The sequence below is a fragment of the Cervus elaphus genome, chromosome 32, assembly GCF_910594005.1.
Source record: "Cervus elaphus chromosome 32, mCerEla1.1, whole genome shotgun sequence".
Taxonomy (NCBI): Eukaryota; Metazoa; Chordata; class Mammalia; order Artiodactyla; family Cervidae; genus Cervus; species Cervus elaphus.
Window position 1 is genome coordinate 44,367,767 of NC_057846.1, and position 17,127 is coordinate 44,384,893.

A 17,127-nucleotide genomic window follows, 5' to 3' on the forward strand; every position below is an offset into this window, starting at 1 on the left:
ATGACGTTTGCTTTCTCAAGCTGTTTGAGAGTAAATTTTAAATTTAGCTTGAAACAATTCTGAATAGAGGGAAGTCACTTCATGGTCCAAACAAACCATTTCCTTTTGAACTCTATTATAAACTTCTGATTTTTGGCCAATCAGAAGGATCTAATTCATCTTTCTCCTAAGAAGTTAAAATATAATTTGAATTTGATTTAGTTTGTATCAAGTCACATTTAATGCAATCAAAGACAAGTCTTGACTGCTATATGTTTTGGGACAATTTTGAAAGCGCCAACCAAGAGAGAAAATGGACTAGGTAATGGTTTAGTTAACAGAACACAGAATTTGAAACCCAAGCTTCAGCCTGTTTCAATCTGTGTGGTTTCTATTTGAATATGAGTGTAGCTTACTAAAGAGTTGGACATGACTGAGCAATTTCCCTTTCACTTTTCACTTTCATGCATTGGAGAAGGAAATGGCAACCCACTCCAGTGTTCTTGCCTGGAGAATCCCAGGGACGGGGGAGCCTGGTGGGCGGCCGTCTATGGGGTCGCCCAGAGTCGGACATGACTGAAGCGACTTAGCAGCAGCAGCAGCAGCCGCAGTAGCTTACTAACCTCACCAGGCCTCAATTTGTTCATCTGTTAAGTGGAAATAAGACTGCATTTATCCCAGGGATGTTCACATCCTGAATGATGTACCACCTGAACCCCTTGGATGGCAATGGAATAATCCTTGGTGATGCTGTTCAATATTCGTTTACTGTGTAACCGATTTCTACATTTAAGAGTTTGGAAGAGCGAAATCAGACATGCATAGAGTCCTTAATGCTTCCAGGCCATAAAAGCATGTATTCTTCAGCTTTCTCTGCAGTCCCAGGAAAGGCAGCTAGCTCAGGAAAACTTATAATGTACAGGAATCAAGTCATCAAACTTTGACGACTCCCAAAACCCTTCAGGGGACTTCCTTGGCAGTCCAGTGGCTAAGACTTCGCCTTTCAGTGCAAGGGTTGTGGGTTTGATCTCTGGTTGGGGGGCTAAGATCCCATGTAACTTGCAGCCAAAAAAATCAAAACATAAAGCAGAAGCAATTATTACAACAAATTCTATAAAGACTTTAAACAAATGATCTGCATCCAAAAAGCCTTTTAAGAGAAATCAAAACCTTCAGTCTTCTGTGTCATCCTTCAAGTAATAATAATACCTCCATGTTTTTCCAGATAGAAATATGGGCCCAGGGAAACTAGGGAAAGTCTCAATGTTAAAAACCAGAATTATGTTATCTCTTGAGAGCCTTGCCATTCTGTGCTTCAGTGATTCTCATGATAGAAATGGAATGGTCTGGAGGTTCAAGCATTGTTTCCAGTGGAAAATAGCGCAGATATTATTGCTGGGGAATAAATTAGCTTGCCTGATTTATCAGCCTTATTCAAGTCTCTTGGAGATCAAAGGAAAGTCAAGCATATAGCAGCAAAATTTCCTTACAGTATTTTTACAATCTCATTCCCAAATACTAAAATATAGAGGATTCTTTTTTTTCTTTGTATTCATTCAATTACCCCATAGTTTATAAATCACACGACTGTTTTGTACACTTTGTACCAGACAAGTCTGGGCACGCAAAGCTTGTAGCCAGTTCACAAAAGCCACTTAACATATTTGTTTGTCATTTAAGTTATGACTTTGAAAACAAAAGAAGACAAGGCCTTTCACAGTGACAGACAGGCTTACGTAAATTGCTGCACAAACTAAATTCAAAATAACTCCAGTTCACATGGAAAACATTATTATTTCATTGCCACTCTGTCATAACACTCTCTGATAATTTAAAAAACATCCACGGTAACTAATAAGTATGATGCAAAGGTTTCCATACCTCTTCTCCTGTGTATCCTTTTGGTAAGTCAAAGAAACTGCAGGCACCAAGGCTTTCTATTAAGGATGGGCTGAATTCTTCCTTTTGCTTCAAAGCACTTATTTTGTTGTTGTTCAGTCGCCAAGTCATGTCCGACCCTTCGCGAACCCGTGGACTGCAGCACGCCAGGCTTCCCTGTCCCTCACCATCTCCCAGAGTCTGCCATTGAATTGGTGATGCCATCCAACGATCTCATCCTCTGTCGCCCTCTTCTCCTCCTGCCTTCAATCTTTCCCAGCATCAGGGTCTTTTCCACTGAGTCTGTTGTTGGCATCACGTGGCCAAAGTATTGCAGCTTCAGCTTCAGTATCAGTCTTTCCAATGAGTATTCAGGGTTGATTTCCTTCAAGATTGACTGGCTGATCTTGCTGTCCAAGGTCTCTCAAGAGTCTTCTCTAGCACCACAGTTCAAAAGCATCAATTCTTCAGTGCTCTGCCTTCTTTATGGTCCAGCTTTCGCATCCGTACATGACTACTGAAAAGACCATAGCCTTGACTAGACCGATCTTTGTCAGCAAAGTGATGTCTTTGCTTTTTAACACGCTGTCTTGGTTTGCCATAGCTTTCCTGACAAGAAGTAATCATCTTCTAATTTCCTGACATGTAGATCCAGAAAAGAGCCAAGAGGCACAGGGTTAGGAGCACATATAGGGTGTGGGGTTTGTTCTTCTGCTTCTTTCTATTACCTCCTTCTGCTACAGTTACAGTTCAGTTACTCAAGAATATTACAGTTTTTTAAAAAGAAGGCTCCTGCAGCCTTCAGTGACTGAGTGAACACAAGGTCAGTAGGTATGTGTGGTGGGCGGGCATTCCAGGGGCTAGTGGTGTGAGCTATGGTCCAAGACAGACGTGTTTTCCATCCCAGCTCTTTTTCTTACCATGACACTCTGTACTTTCATCTCTAAAACAGAGGTAATAACTCCCACCTCAAAGAACTGTTTCCAGGGTTAAATGCAGTTCCCAGTAGTGGCGTCTGACAATATGTATTCCATAAGAATTGCTGTATACTCACTTTGAGCCAGCCTATATATTTTATGCTAAAAACAAAGCATTGCTAGAATGCTAGAATGAATCAAGGAAAAAGACTGTTCTCAAGAGTGAAATGGTTGTATGATATAATTTAAAAAATAATGAAGTTTCTTACTTTCTATAACATACAGCAACAGAACATTTGTAGATTATGGTAAACCTGTTTAACAACAAATAAGAAGGATTTAGAATTATCATAGCAGGAGATCCTGGAAAGAGGTGGTAGATGTCCTTGATTTCAATTGTAGCTTTAACCCTTGAGCAAACTTCTTTAGCTTTGATCTTTGGCTTCCTTGTTTGTTAACTAAACTCCTGGAAGGGGTGTAGTGAGGATAAGATATTAAAACAAAATATATGTTTGTCCATCTGTCTAGGATAATATATTAAAGCTATATACATGTCCATCTATCTATAGAGAGAGCACACAATAAACTATATATATATAGTTTATTATATATATTATATTTATTTTATATATATATATATAATCTAATATGTTGACAAATTTTCTACTGCAAGTAGGGTTTTTAAAATGTTTTAAGTGCTAAAATTAATCAGATATATGTAAATATTCTTCTTTGCAAAATTATTTGCATAATTGCCTACAGTCCTTTTGTCATTTGTATAATTAAAGCTTAATGTGAAGGGAGCTGTGATTGTGATGGCCACATGGGGTGGAGGGCAATTTCTATTTCCTGACCTGAGTTGTAATAACAAGGACGTATCTGCCTTATAATTATTAACTAAGCTATACATTTGTTTTGTGTGGATTTGGGGGTCTGTATTGTATTATACAATACAATTTCTTTAAACAAAAATTCACTCAGTTCCATAGCCAAGAAATGAAAGCAACCTAAGAGTCCATCAACAGAAGAATAAGCAAAGAAGATGTGGCATATAGATATAGATATATATTCAATGGACTATTACTCAACCATAAAAAAGAATGAACTAATGCCATTGCAGCAACATCGATGGACAAAAAGATTATTATACTAAGAGAAGTAAGTCAGATGGAGAAAGACAAATATCATGTGGCATTGCTTATTTGTGGAATCTAAAAAGATGGCAAAAATAAATATATTTACAAAATAGAAACATATTCACAGGCATAGAAAACAATCTTTTGTTACCAAAGGGGAGAGGGGGAGAGCTAAACTAGGCTTTGGGGATTAACAGATACACACTACTATACACAAAATGGACAGAAGGACCTACTGTATACAAGAGGGAACTATAATCAATATCTTGTAATAGCCTATAATGGAAAAGAATATGAAAAAGAATACCCACATATATGTATTGTTATTGTTTAGTTGCTAAGTTGTGTCCGACTCTTTTGTGACCCCATGGACTGTAGCCTGCCACGCTCCTCTGTCCGTGGGATTCTCCAGATAAGAGTGCTAGAGCGGCTTGCCATTTCCTACTCCAGGGGATCTTCCCAACCCAGGGATCAAACTTGTATCCTTCGTCTCCTGCTTTGGCAGAAGGATTCTTTACCACTGAGCCACTATATATATATCCATGGGTATATGTATATAAATTACTTTGCTGAACCTGAACACAACACAACCCAGAAACTAACATAACATTGTAAATCAATATACTGCAATTAAAAAAAATTTTTTTAAAGGTATTCCATGGCTGTCCAGTGGTTAGGACTCCATGCTCTTACTGCTGAGGGCCCAGATTCTATCCCTGATTAGGGAACTAGGATCCCACAAACTGTACCACACAAAGAACTGCACCACTCAATTCAGTTACTATATGCACTACGACAAAGGTAAAATCATAGAGGACTGGTTCAGCTTTTATTGAAGTCCTAAAAGCATAAAATAAATGAGGGCTCTTGATGCCTGCCTTTCTATTGGGTCCTTCCACCAATACCCCACATTGCTATCTGTGTTTTCCACTTTCATGTGGGAAATTTTGGATGCCAAGAACTGTGAATATAAAGTGAATTTGTGTCATCCTAGACAGTAACGGAGTTTACATAATCAGTGTTGTTAAGTGTGAATTGTTAGTCGCTCAGTCATAACCAACTCTTTGCGACCCCATGGACAGCCTGCCAGGCTCCTCAGTCCATGGAATTCTCTAGGCAGGCATACTGGAAAGTGTAACCATTCCCTTCTCCAGGGGATCTTCCCCACCCAGCGATCGAACCTGGATGTCCTGCATTGCAGGCAGATTCTTTACTATCTGAGCCACCAGGGAAGCCCTCTAATGTTGTTAATTCAGAAAGATTAATCAAGTTGTAATGAGGACTTGTGACTTCAGTTGCAGTAAGCATGGTGGTACCCAACTGAAGAATAAAGAGAGAAGTCAGTTAAAAAGAGATCTGATGACGAAGTTGAAGGTGAGTTGACTTTTGTATGTCTGGTAAAAGAATAAAACATTGCCTTAGCCATAATACTGTGTAAGTTACTATGACCGCTAATGAAAACATAAAAGTTGCAGTTATTCTGTTACTGAGTAGAAAACAGGTAACTAGGTATCTCTGGGACATTTACTGGCGAGGTCTCAAGTTAAAGGAATAGGGGGGTACCTTATGATCAAAGCTTCATGAAACATCAGAAGCAGAAAACCTGGCGAGAACCAAGGAAAACCTCATCTCCCTCCCCTGGCCCTCTGGACTCTAGCTCTCTCCTCTGCAGACCACCTCCCTCTCCTTAATGAGCGGCTCACACACGCCCCAAAGGGCTGCCCTACTTCAGGGTCTCACGGGACCATCCTCTGATGCTCCAATTCCAAATAACTGTGGGCAAAAGAGACCACAGGAGCAGAAGGTCCTCTGTTAAGGCGTTGTAGAGCCGAGAGGAAATGACTTCCTTTAATTCCACACAGTTAACTGCACGACCACTAACACAGGTCCTCTACTCATTCCACCAACACGGAACTACCGTGAGTCAGAATGTGCTGGGGATTCAGAGGTGAATAACTCCCAGTCCTTACGCTTGAGGAGGTCAGACTTCAGACAGTGAAACAGACCATCAAAAGACATTCTTAAAAGAGGATAAAACAAAGGAATTATAAAGTCTTTCAAGATCTTAGAGGAGGTGATGACTAATTTCACATAGGAGATTGTGGTAGAATAATCTTGAAGAATGAGTATTAAAACTCACAAACACAGTCCGGCAAAAGATATGGGAATTAACATTCAATGCTCCTGGGAATATCTCTTCAGTGAAGGACAATATGGATTAAATCCTGATAGATCCAAGAGGCGAGCTTTGCAGTATCTTAAACTGACGACAAAGATCTAAGGCAAATCAGGAAGAAAATGAAAATCCCAGTGAAGATGATAAAGCTTCTGAGCAAACAATGATCAGACGAGAAAATCAAAAGCATCAAGCATCACTGGTCCACGCACAGTTTAGAACCAGTTAGACCAGCAAGATCAGCAAGCTGGGTAGTGCCAAAGGTGGGCAGGGCTGTGGGGCTGTGGGCTCTGACGTGGGCATCCATCCTTGAGAGAACTCAGCGGTGCTTATCAAGTCTGATTAATTTTCTGCGTCCAGAGCTAGGGGACAAAGTGAAGAGGTCAGGTCAGAAGGCATTCGTATGCTTGACTTTGATTCTTTTTTTATCTGACTGTGCCTTCACTGCAGGGCACAGCCTTTCTCTAGTTTTGGTGAGCGGGGGGCTACCTTCCTTGCAGTGCCTGGGCTTTTCATTGCACTGGGTGGCTTCTCTCGTTGCAGATCACAGGCTCTAGGGTGGACGGGCTTCCGTAGTTGTGGCTAATGGGTCCTAGAGCACAAACTCAGTAGTTGTGGCTCTCAGGTTCTAGAGCACAAGTGCAATAATTATGGCTCATGGACTTAGTTGCTCTGGGGCATGTGGGATCATCCCAGACCAGGGATCGAACCGGTATCTCCTGCATTGGCAGGTGGATTCTTATCCACGTACCATCAGAGAAGTCCATGGCTTTGATTCTAAAGACAACAAAGAACCAAGCGAAGATTCTAAGCAGGCCAGTGACATGGCCAGAACAAAACTGATGGTGTGTGGGGCTAAAATCAGAATTGGGGAGTGCCTGCTTCAGCGGCACATATACTAAAATTGGAACAATATAGAGAATAGCATGACCCTGGGGCAAGGATGACACACAAGTTCGTAAAGTATTCTCTAATTCTGATGAAAGTTAGTCACTTAGTCGTGTCCAACTCTTTGTGACACCGTGGACTTAGCTCATCAGGCTTCTCTGTCCATGGAATCCTCCAAGCAAGAATACTGGAGTGGGCTGCCGTTTTACGTATAGCTGACTCACCTGCTGTGCAGTGGCAACTAACACAGTGTAAACACTCCAATAAAAGTTTTAAAAAAGAATTCCAGCTCCAGCTGCAGCTGTTAAAAAATAAATATATAGAGCTTCCCCAGTGGCTCAGTGGGAAAGAATCAGCCTGCCAGGGCAAAAGGGACACGGGTTTGCTCCCTGGGCCAGGAAGACCCCACGTGCCACAGAGCATCTAAACTCGGGCGCCTCCACTATGGGGTCGGTGCTCTAGAGCCGGGAGCCACAGCTATTGGCCCAGGTGCCCCGACTACTGAAGCCCCGCACCCTAGAGCCCAGGATCCACGAGAGAAGCCGCTGCAACGAGAAGCTGTTGGAACACAACTAGAGAGTGGCCCCCGCTCCCTGCAACTAGAGCAAAGCCCGCACATCAATGAAGACCCAGCACAGCCCCCCCCCCCCCGCCCCCAGATATATATAAATAGGGCTTCCCTTGTGGCTCAGCTGGTAATAAATCTGCCTGCAATGCGAAAGACCTGGGTTTGATCCCTGGGTTGGGAAGACCCCCTGGAGAAGGGAAAGGCTACCCACAGCCCAAAATAAATTAAAAAAAAAATATATATATATATAAATAGTTTTTAAAAACTGAGCAGAGGGGGGAATGGCAGCTTAGAAAATGAGTCAGTCTACGTTAGAAACTAATACGATATTGTAAAGCAACTATACGCCAAAATTTAAAATAAAATAAAATTTCAGGAGCTCTGGCTATAAATCTGGCTCCTGCAATGTCAAAGGAAAAATGAGTTAGGGGCATGGGTCCAGAAAATGACATACAGTGAACAAAACAGACTGCAAAAGGGTACGCAGACCCAAGCTACCACTACATAAGAACCCAAAGCAGGTTGGCTAGAGATCAGGAGTGAATCTGGAATGAGCCTGTCATATTGAACATTCAAAGGTTTCTCTCTCCCATGCAGCAGCTTGCTTATGATGTTGTTATTGTACAAAATATTGTTTAGAATTCTGTAGCCTAAGTTAAAAGCATTACTTAGGGGGAAGAAAATACTACACAGAGAGGTAAGAACAGAGTCATTATCCTTTGATCCTGTCTGGAAGGTGAGGTGGTTTCAGACAGTTACTTTTTATATGACTGTTATGAAAATATAGAGCCTAGTTACACATCAATTACTCTTTAATTACTCTGAATTTATGGGATTATGGATGATTTTTTAAAAATATGTTTCATATTTTTATGGTTTCAACAATGAGGTCATACCCCCTTCATCTACCATTTTCCAAACTGGACTCTGATTTTAATATAGATGCGTGTGGGATTTGTTTCACATAGAAGTGCAGTGGAATCATAAACCCTGAAGCTGAAGGTAATTCCTCTTGGGGAATGAGCTGAGCAGTCCAGCTGGTCCCTGGGCTCACTGTGGCCTCGGTTGTGGGCAAAGCAACCCAGGCCCCAGGGCGTGTGGGGAAGTCAAGCCTGGCTACCAGCTGGTTCGGGCAGTCACGAGACCCGCCGAGTCCATGCCGCTCACCAGTCCAACCAGTAGACAGTCAGGAGGGGCTGGTTAGCTTCTCTTGTGTGTGGGCAGTGAGTTAATTGCCTTTGCTCTTAGAAACTGTTCCTTTTGGCTTCTGCAGCCTGAATATGAATTAGCACCCTTTCTTCTGCACATCTACCCATCTCAGGGCGACGCCAATGCCAAGGATACACAAAGTCCTTTTTCTTCTTTGCCTCTAGTTTTCTGCCTTTGCTCTCTCCTTCTGCCTCTCTCTCTGCTTTTGCTCAGCCCCAGTCTGCTGTCTTTTCTTTTTGTACCCTGTGTCCTAGGCTTGCTGGCTGGTTTCCTCATTAATCCATGAGAAGGCTGCACTGACACCATCTAGACAAATGGGCCCTTGGGTCTGTGTGGTCTTCTCCAATGGGACTGTGCAGAGAGCAGGCTGGAGGGTTTATGCTACTTTGACAGTGATATATTCCAAGACCAAAGAGCCATGTAAACATAGTTACCTGCTGGAATGTTTTTTTAAAAAGTAAGTACTTGGGGTGCAGGCAAGCTCTTAATTCTATTGAAAGTATCACCCAACAACGGTACTGAAAATATCATTTCACTTTTCAATACTGTTCAATACCAAAATGGTATTAAAAAAAGAATATTCAAGTCTATTGAAAATATCACCCTACTAGCAATGGGCACCAGGGATTATGACATGTCAGGCCCAATTTCCTCACTGGTTTTAACATAAGCACCTTTAAAGAACTGCTTCGTACTTTTTGGCCATGATGATATGATTTACTATATTAAAATAGTAAATGAATAATGAATAATTGACATTATTTACTTATTAGTATCTCCTTAGTGCAATAGGTGAGCTCCCAAAAAGTAGTATAAAAACCAAACTAAGAATAGAATTTAAAATGAACTAAGCTCTGTGATGAAATGCTACTGTTAATCGCTGGAGAAATAAAGAATCTTCTTGCAAATGAGGTAGCTGCATTAGAGTGTGGGAAAATAATAGAATTTGGAGTAATAAAAGCTGGGCTTCAGTTCCGATTCTGCAGAGTGTGAGCTGTGCAATACCCAAGTGCTCTCAGCCTTGGTTTTCTTCTGTAAAACAAGGATTATTTCAGAATGTGATTGCCCTTGGAAAATTACAAAGGACTCTCCAGGTGTGAGCTGGTGCTGTGATTATCGCAGAGACTTTTAATACACACGTTCCTGCGTGATCCTCCTGTATCCGGTGTTGGAGACAGCTGACTTTATTATACTTCTCTGTATGGATGAGATACTTAGCTGTGTGTGTGCTCTGGCGCGCAGTCCTGTCCGACTCTTTGCGACTCCATGGACTGTAGCCCACCAGGCTCCTCTGTTCAGGGGATTTCCCAGACAAGAATACTGGAGTGGGTTGCCATTTCCTCCTCCAGGGGATCTTTGCAACCCAGGGATCAAATCTGCGTCTCTTGCATTTCCTCTTTTGGCAGGCAGGTTCTTTACCACTCTTGCTCCCTGGAGAGTCAGGAAAGTCTAGGGATTGACACACGGCACCATCTCACCAAAGGTAACAGAGACAAAAACCCAAACCCAGCTCCTCTGGTTCCTAAACCCGTACATTTCCCACTAAAGCACACTGCCTCAGGCTTTAGGAGCGGGAAAGGGAGATGAATTCTTACACATCAGTGTGTTTTCCTGCGGCAGTGGAGACTGGGGCTGGGGTATGTGAGTGGGTGGTGACTGCAGTTCTAGGTCTATCGTCTATATCCCATTAGCTATGTGATTGCAGATTGTATGCATGATGCGTGTCCGACTCTTTGTGACCCCACAGACTGTAGCCCCCTAGGCTCCTGGGATTTTCTGTCGGTGGGATTTTCCAGGCAAGAAAACTAGAGTGGGTTGCCATTTCTTTCTACAGGGGATCTTCCTGACCCAGGAATCGAACCCAGGTCTCTTGAGTCTCTTGTATTGCAGGTAAATTCTTTACTGCTTGAATCATCGGAAGAGATGCAACTATATGAACCTGGATATAATACTTAACCTCATGAAATGGGTCTAACGTAACTAAATGGCTCTCCATTTAGTCAACTATTAAAGATAATAATATTTAATTTGTAGGGTGGGTAGACGGTAGACGAAATACAATGATGTGTATCTTACACAAGGTACATAAAAAGCATTCATTAAGGAAAATACCAGTGCCGAATTCAGGTCTACAAAGGTGTGGGAGAGAAGAAATCCAATGTGTCTAAAGTGGCCTGTGGAAGGCAGTGTTTTTGTCTGTCCTGCTGTCCTGCAGGGTCACTTGGTGACCAGGAGGAGAAGAACATTCCCATCCTCCATGAATTTTCTCCATCCATAGTCATGGTAGCCATTGAAACCGCCTGCAATTCAGAATATCCTTCCCACTTCCTGAAAAGCAATACATGAATCCTTTCTCTCTTTCTTTTAAATTAATTTACAATGTTGTGTTAATGTCGGCTGTATAGCCAAGTGATTCAGTTATATACATACATACATTCTTTTTTTAAAAAAAATATTCTTTTCCATTGTGGTCTCTCATAAGATAGTTAATATAGTTCCCTATGCCATGCAGTAGGACCTTGTTTATCTATTGTTATATGTCGCAGTTTGTATCTGCTAATCCCAAACTCCTAGTTTGTCCCTCCTGACCCCTTTCACTTTTGGTAACCATTAATTTGTTTTCTATACCTGTGAGTCTATTTCTGTTTTGTAAATAAGTTCATTTGTATCCCCTTTTTTAGATTCCACATATAAGTGATATCATATGATATTTATCTTTGTCTGGCTTACTTCACTTAGTATGATCATCTCTAGGTTCGTGTGATGGGATTTTCTTTTCTTTTTGAGTACAGTTGCTTAACAATGTTGTTAGTTTCTGCTGTACAATGCGAATCAGCCACGTGTACACAGATATCCCCTCTCTCTTGAGCCTCCCTCCCACCCCATCCCGCCCCTCTGGGTCATCACAGAGCCCCGAGCTGAGCTTCCCACTAGCTGTCTATTTTACACATGGTAATACATCATCCCTCAAATGGACAGAGGGAGGCCATATAGTCGAAATACTGATAAATGACGTTTTATAATCCTCTGAAAAGAAATCAAATGAGGCTTATAGAAATGCATTGCAACAAAGTTTAAATCAGCAGCATGCTGAAGGCTTTGTCGGGAACTCCAACAACCAGAAGAAACTTTCAAAAACTGAGCAGAATAGGAAGAGACATGGTCACGATAAAACAGAAAAGTCATCAAGTACAAATAGAGGAAGAGGAAATGGGTCTTTGATGGGCTAAAAAGGGAAAACAAGGAAACCAAAAACAAAGCAGCCAAATCTAATCTATGGACCAGAATCGTGTAGAGAATCGAATAGGGAATGTGACGGAAGCACGTGGTGGACTGACCACATTAATGGCCCTAAGTGATCGTCTCCCCCTCTGCACGCCCTTCCTCTATAGCTCTGGAGTGTCTTCCACTCTGACTTTGGGCTCCGCTGTCTGCGTTGACAAAAAGACAGCAACAAACATGACTCATATAGAGATTTCACAAGTGCTCAAGCCCTGTGGCTGCCCACCTTCTCTTCCATCTGCCTTGAGCCTGTGCCTAGGCGAGCCTTGTGGAAGGTGAGTAACCACGGGGGGCAAAGTCAAGTCATCCCAGCTCTAGATAGCCTCACAGCCCACGGCTGTCATCCCTCCCACTGACCACAGGCGAAGTAAGCCAAGCTGAGCTATTAGCTGAGCCCAGTTCAGACGGGCAGAGCCACGCTGCTGACCTGTGAGTAATACATGGCTATTGTTTTAAGTCATCTTGTTTGAGGTGGTTTGTCATAGAGCAGTAGTTAATTGATAACACAGACTTGAGAGTGTATCCTAGAATTTAGGGGAGATAGCAGAGAAACACAGAGGATGTGCATTTAGAGGACAAGGACATCCAACACATGGATAGCTGGTATTCCTACAGAAAACATCAGAAAAAATCAAACAGAAGGAATTATCAAAGGCAAATTAAAATTTTATTCCTAGGTGAAGAAATCCTACGTAGTCAAATTAAAAGTATTCATCAAGTTTAAGACAAAATTTATTTTAAAGGCTTATACTAAGATATCATCAGGCACATTTTGAATTAACAAATATTTTCTTCTGTAGCCTATTAACAACTCCAGAAAGAATGAAGGGATGGAGCCAAAGCAAAAACAACACCCAGTTGTGGATGGGACTGGTGATAGAAGCAAGGTTCGAAGTTATAAAGAGCAATATTGCATAGGACTCATTTGAAAAAACCCTGATGCTGGGAAAGATTGGGGGCAGGAGGAGAAGGGGAAGACAGAGGATGAGATGGCTGGATGGCATTACCAACTCAATGGACATGGGTTTGGGTGAACTCCGGGAGTTGGTGATGGACAGGGAGGCCTGGCGTGCTGCGGTTCATGGGGTCGCAAAGAGTCGGACATGACTGAGCAACTGAACTGAACTGAATATGGTAAATTACACTGATTGATTTTCAAGTATTAAAATAGCTTTGCATTCCTGGGATGAGCCCCACTTGGTTGTGGTGTATTATTATTTTTATATATTTCTGGGCTCAATTTGCTAACATTTTGCTAGGAGTTTTTGTTTTATGTGTTCCTGAGAGATCTGCATCTGTAGTTTTCTTGTAATATCTTTGTCTAGTTTTTGTCTTAGAGTAATGCTGGCCTCACAATGCAAGTTGGGAAATATTCCTTCCTCTTCTGTTTTCTGGAAGAGAGTGTGTAGAGTTGTTTCTTCCTCAAGCATTTGGTAGAATTTTCCAGTGAAACCCTTTGGGTGTGAAGCTTTCTTTATGAGAAAGCTTTAATTTTATACTACAAATTCAATAGATACAGAACTACTTCAGGTCATCTATTTTCTTCTTAAGTGAGTTTTTATCTTTCAAAGAATTGGCTGATTTTATCTAAATGGTCATATACATGAGCACAGAATTTTTAATAGAGTTTCCTTGTTATCCTTTTAATATCTGTATGTTCTGTCGTGGTAATGCTATTTTCTGACTCCCCTTTTTTTCTTGGCCAGTGTAGCAAATTCTTTTTGCTTTTTTTAATCTGTCAAAGAACCAGATGATTTCTCTACTGTTCTTGTTTTATTGAACTCACGTCTTATCTTTATTTATTTCTTTATTTATTTTTACATCTTATCTTTAATATTCCCTTCTTCCTGCTTGCTTTGGGCTTTAATTTGCTCTTTCACAGGCTGGAAGCTTAGATTATTGTGTGCTGCGGACTGAACATGCCCCCCACCGAATTCACATGTCAAAACTCTAAGCGCCAGCGAATGGGAGTTGACATGGGGCTTTGGGGAAAAGAGTAGGGTTAGATGAGGTCATGACGACTGATCCCCTGTAAAAGAGGGGGACACGGGATCTCTCCCTGAGGGCCCTTGCCAAGCACCTGACCTTGCTGGACCCCTTATCTTATGCCTCCTGCCTCCAGAACTGTGAGAAATAAATGCTGTTGAAGTCATCCAGGCTATGGAATTTGTTATAGCCTGAGCTGACTGAGACTGTGGAGAGGCAAACTTTTTTCTATAAAGGGCCAGATATTAAGTATTTTAGGCCTTGTGGGCCACATGCTGTCTCTGTCACAGATTCCATATATTTTTTACAACCCTTTAAAAACGTAAAAATTGTTCCTGGTTTATGGGTTTTTAAAAAACAAGCCACAGGCTGGACATAATTTGTGGACCATCGTGGGCCAAACCCTTGAAATGGAAAATTTGAATAATATATTTGATAAGACAATATAATGAATTTTAAAAGCCTACATCAAACTTTGTACCTTAGAGATGGTTCCTGTGTTTATTCAATGAGAGCTGCTTTGGTGGCTAGTTTAGAAACCCTCTCGAGTTATTTTTTAACTTAATTTTTTGTACTGTAATAGAGTTGGTTTGCAAGGTTATGTTAGTTTCAGGTGCACAGGTAAGCGATCTACTTATACATGTGTGTGTGTGTGTGTTAGTTATTCAGTCGTGTCCGACTCTTTGCGACCCCGTGGGCTGCAGCCCGCCAGGCTCCTCTCTGTCCATGGGATTCTCCAGGCAAGAGTACTGCAGTGGGTTACCATGCCCTCCTCCAGGGGATCGTCCCGACCCAGGGACTGAACCTGGGTCGTCTGCATTGCAGGCAGATTCATCATCTGAGCTACCTGGGAAGCCCACTTATACATATATCCATTCTTTCTCAGATTCTTTTCCCACATCAATTACAGAATATTGAATATAGTTCCCTGCGCTATACAGTGGATCCTTATGTATTATATATATGTTTGTGTGTATATATGTTAATACCAAACTCCTAATTAATCCCTCCCCACCACACAGAAACTCTCTCAAACTAGCTTATACAGTGAAGGAGCGATGATGAGTGTCTGAGGAGCTGCAATCCAGCTGGTTTCAGGCTCCAGCTCTGGTCCAGTTAGCCGTGACCAAGGCAACAGGTCCCACACCCGAGAACAAGAAGGGCATTATCTGAGAGAGGGTCATGAGTTTAGCGCGTATTCAGAACATATCTGTGACATGACAGCCTCCAGAGAATAAGTGTGTTCTCTCTCTCTCTCTGTCTCACACACGCACGCACATACAGACATGCATGCCCACACATGCTCCTTGCTCCACGGATGGCACCTCCTAAGGGGACCCCTGCTTCTCAGGTGTTTTTCAAGTTGTGAACTGCCACCTGTTAATGGTAGAAGATTACTTTAGTGTGTTGCTTGGCTCTGGAAAAAATGAACTAGAATAACAAAATATCAGGATATCTTTGCCGGTAAGGCTATGTGTTGTTTTGAGATCTTTACTTTCCTTTTTATATAGAAATGGATATTCAACTAAAAAGTTTACAAAACACTCATTTCTTAGTACAAACACAATTACACTCAGCCCCCACCCCGAAGGAGGGAACCAACCCCATGTGGACTAAATTATCAATTCACCTACTTCCCTTCCACACGCGCCTAGAAAGAGGGCTGTCTCCAGGTATGAAACATCTACACTGGACTTAATTGTCTATCTGTGTGAAGTTTAGATATAAAGTTATGTTAATGTGGTACAATGGATGGGAGATCTTTAATCTTCCTCTGTGTGTGATTTTAAGTAATATTTGTACCATCTACTCCTAGAGAGTTTGAAGAGGCTCAGCTGATGGGCTGGCTGTGATATACACATGTTTCACTGGCAGTGTTTTTTAATGACAAGTTCAACTCTTTTAAACTTTACTGTTCTGTTCAGTTCTGCTATTTCTTTTAGCATTGATATTGATCATTTATCTAAAAATCATTTATTTTCTCCAACTTTTCAAATATATTAATTTGTAGAAGGCTTTTTCTTATACTTATTAAATCTCTTCTGCATCTGTTTCTAATATTTAATGTTATATGTTTATTTTTCATAACTGGACTTACTAGAGGTGTGTCTATTTGATTGTTGCTTGTTGTTTTCAGAGAAATGGCTCTTGAATTTATTTAATTCTACCATTTTGCATTTTAAAATTCATTATTTTGGCTCTTATCTTTCTCAATTTCTTCCGCTTTCCTTAGATTTAAAAAATACATAGTTTTGCTATTTACTAATTTCTTTAAGAGAATTCTTGATGTATTTATTTTAACATTTTCCTAATGAGTAATGAAGTCATTTCAAGTGATGAATTTTCTTAAATACCATTTTGGCCTTACTCTGTAATTGGAGTGTCTTAAAAGGTTTTTGCAAAGAGTCGGACATGACTGAGCGACTGAACTGAACTGAACTGAAAAGGTTTTTGACTGTTTTCAATTGAAATTTCTATTTTAATTTTAAAAATTATTGTATCGTGACAGCAGAACTGTGGCCTATATGATTTTAGCTTTTTAAAATTCATATGTGGAACCTATCTTTTTTTTTTAAATGATACAAATGAACTTATTTATAAAACAGACTCAGATTTTGAAAACAAACTTCTGAGGAGGACTGTAGGCTTTCAAATACAGAAGGCTCTAGTGGGGTAGAAATTGGTACAGCGAGTGGGTCTGTAAGTAAAAGACCCTCTGGGAAAAAGTGGAGTTGGGGCTCCTGAGGGTCACCCCACCCCAGGCCAGAAAGCCGGTCATCTGTGTAGTCAGCTAAGGGGGCCCTTGGGTCTCAGCCCTCAGGCCCCCTGAAGTTAAGGCTCAAATCAGAGTGAACACCTTGAGTAAAATGTCCCAGCAAAGTGACAAATTCCAGACCAAGGTGGCTTGGCTGGAAAAAAAAATAGACAAAGCCAAATATTTGAAAATACTGAAATCTATCTCATAATCAAGCCACATTGCAGCAGCTAAGTTCTGTACTTTGCTCTCACCTCTAGTGCGGAGGGTTAAGCCCTGTGAGTTGGACTCTGGTGTTTGCCATGGAGGCGGGGGTGGGGGTGGAGGTGGGCGGACCCTGAATTGGGAGGAAA

General features: G+C 41.4%; 1 non-coding gene across 1 annotated transcript; it reads left to right on the plus strand.

Moving 5' to 3' along the window:
- The first annotated feature begins 6,960 nt into the window (after positions 1-6,960).
- Positions 6,961-7,064, plus strand: LOC122688157. Its single transcript, XR_006339374.1, has one exon. It is a non-coding gene; the product is annotated as a U6 spliceosomal RNA (small nuclear RNA).
- Positions 7,065-17,127: the final 10,063 nt, after the last annotated feature.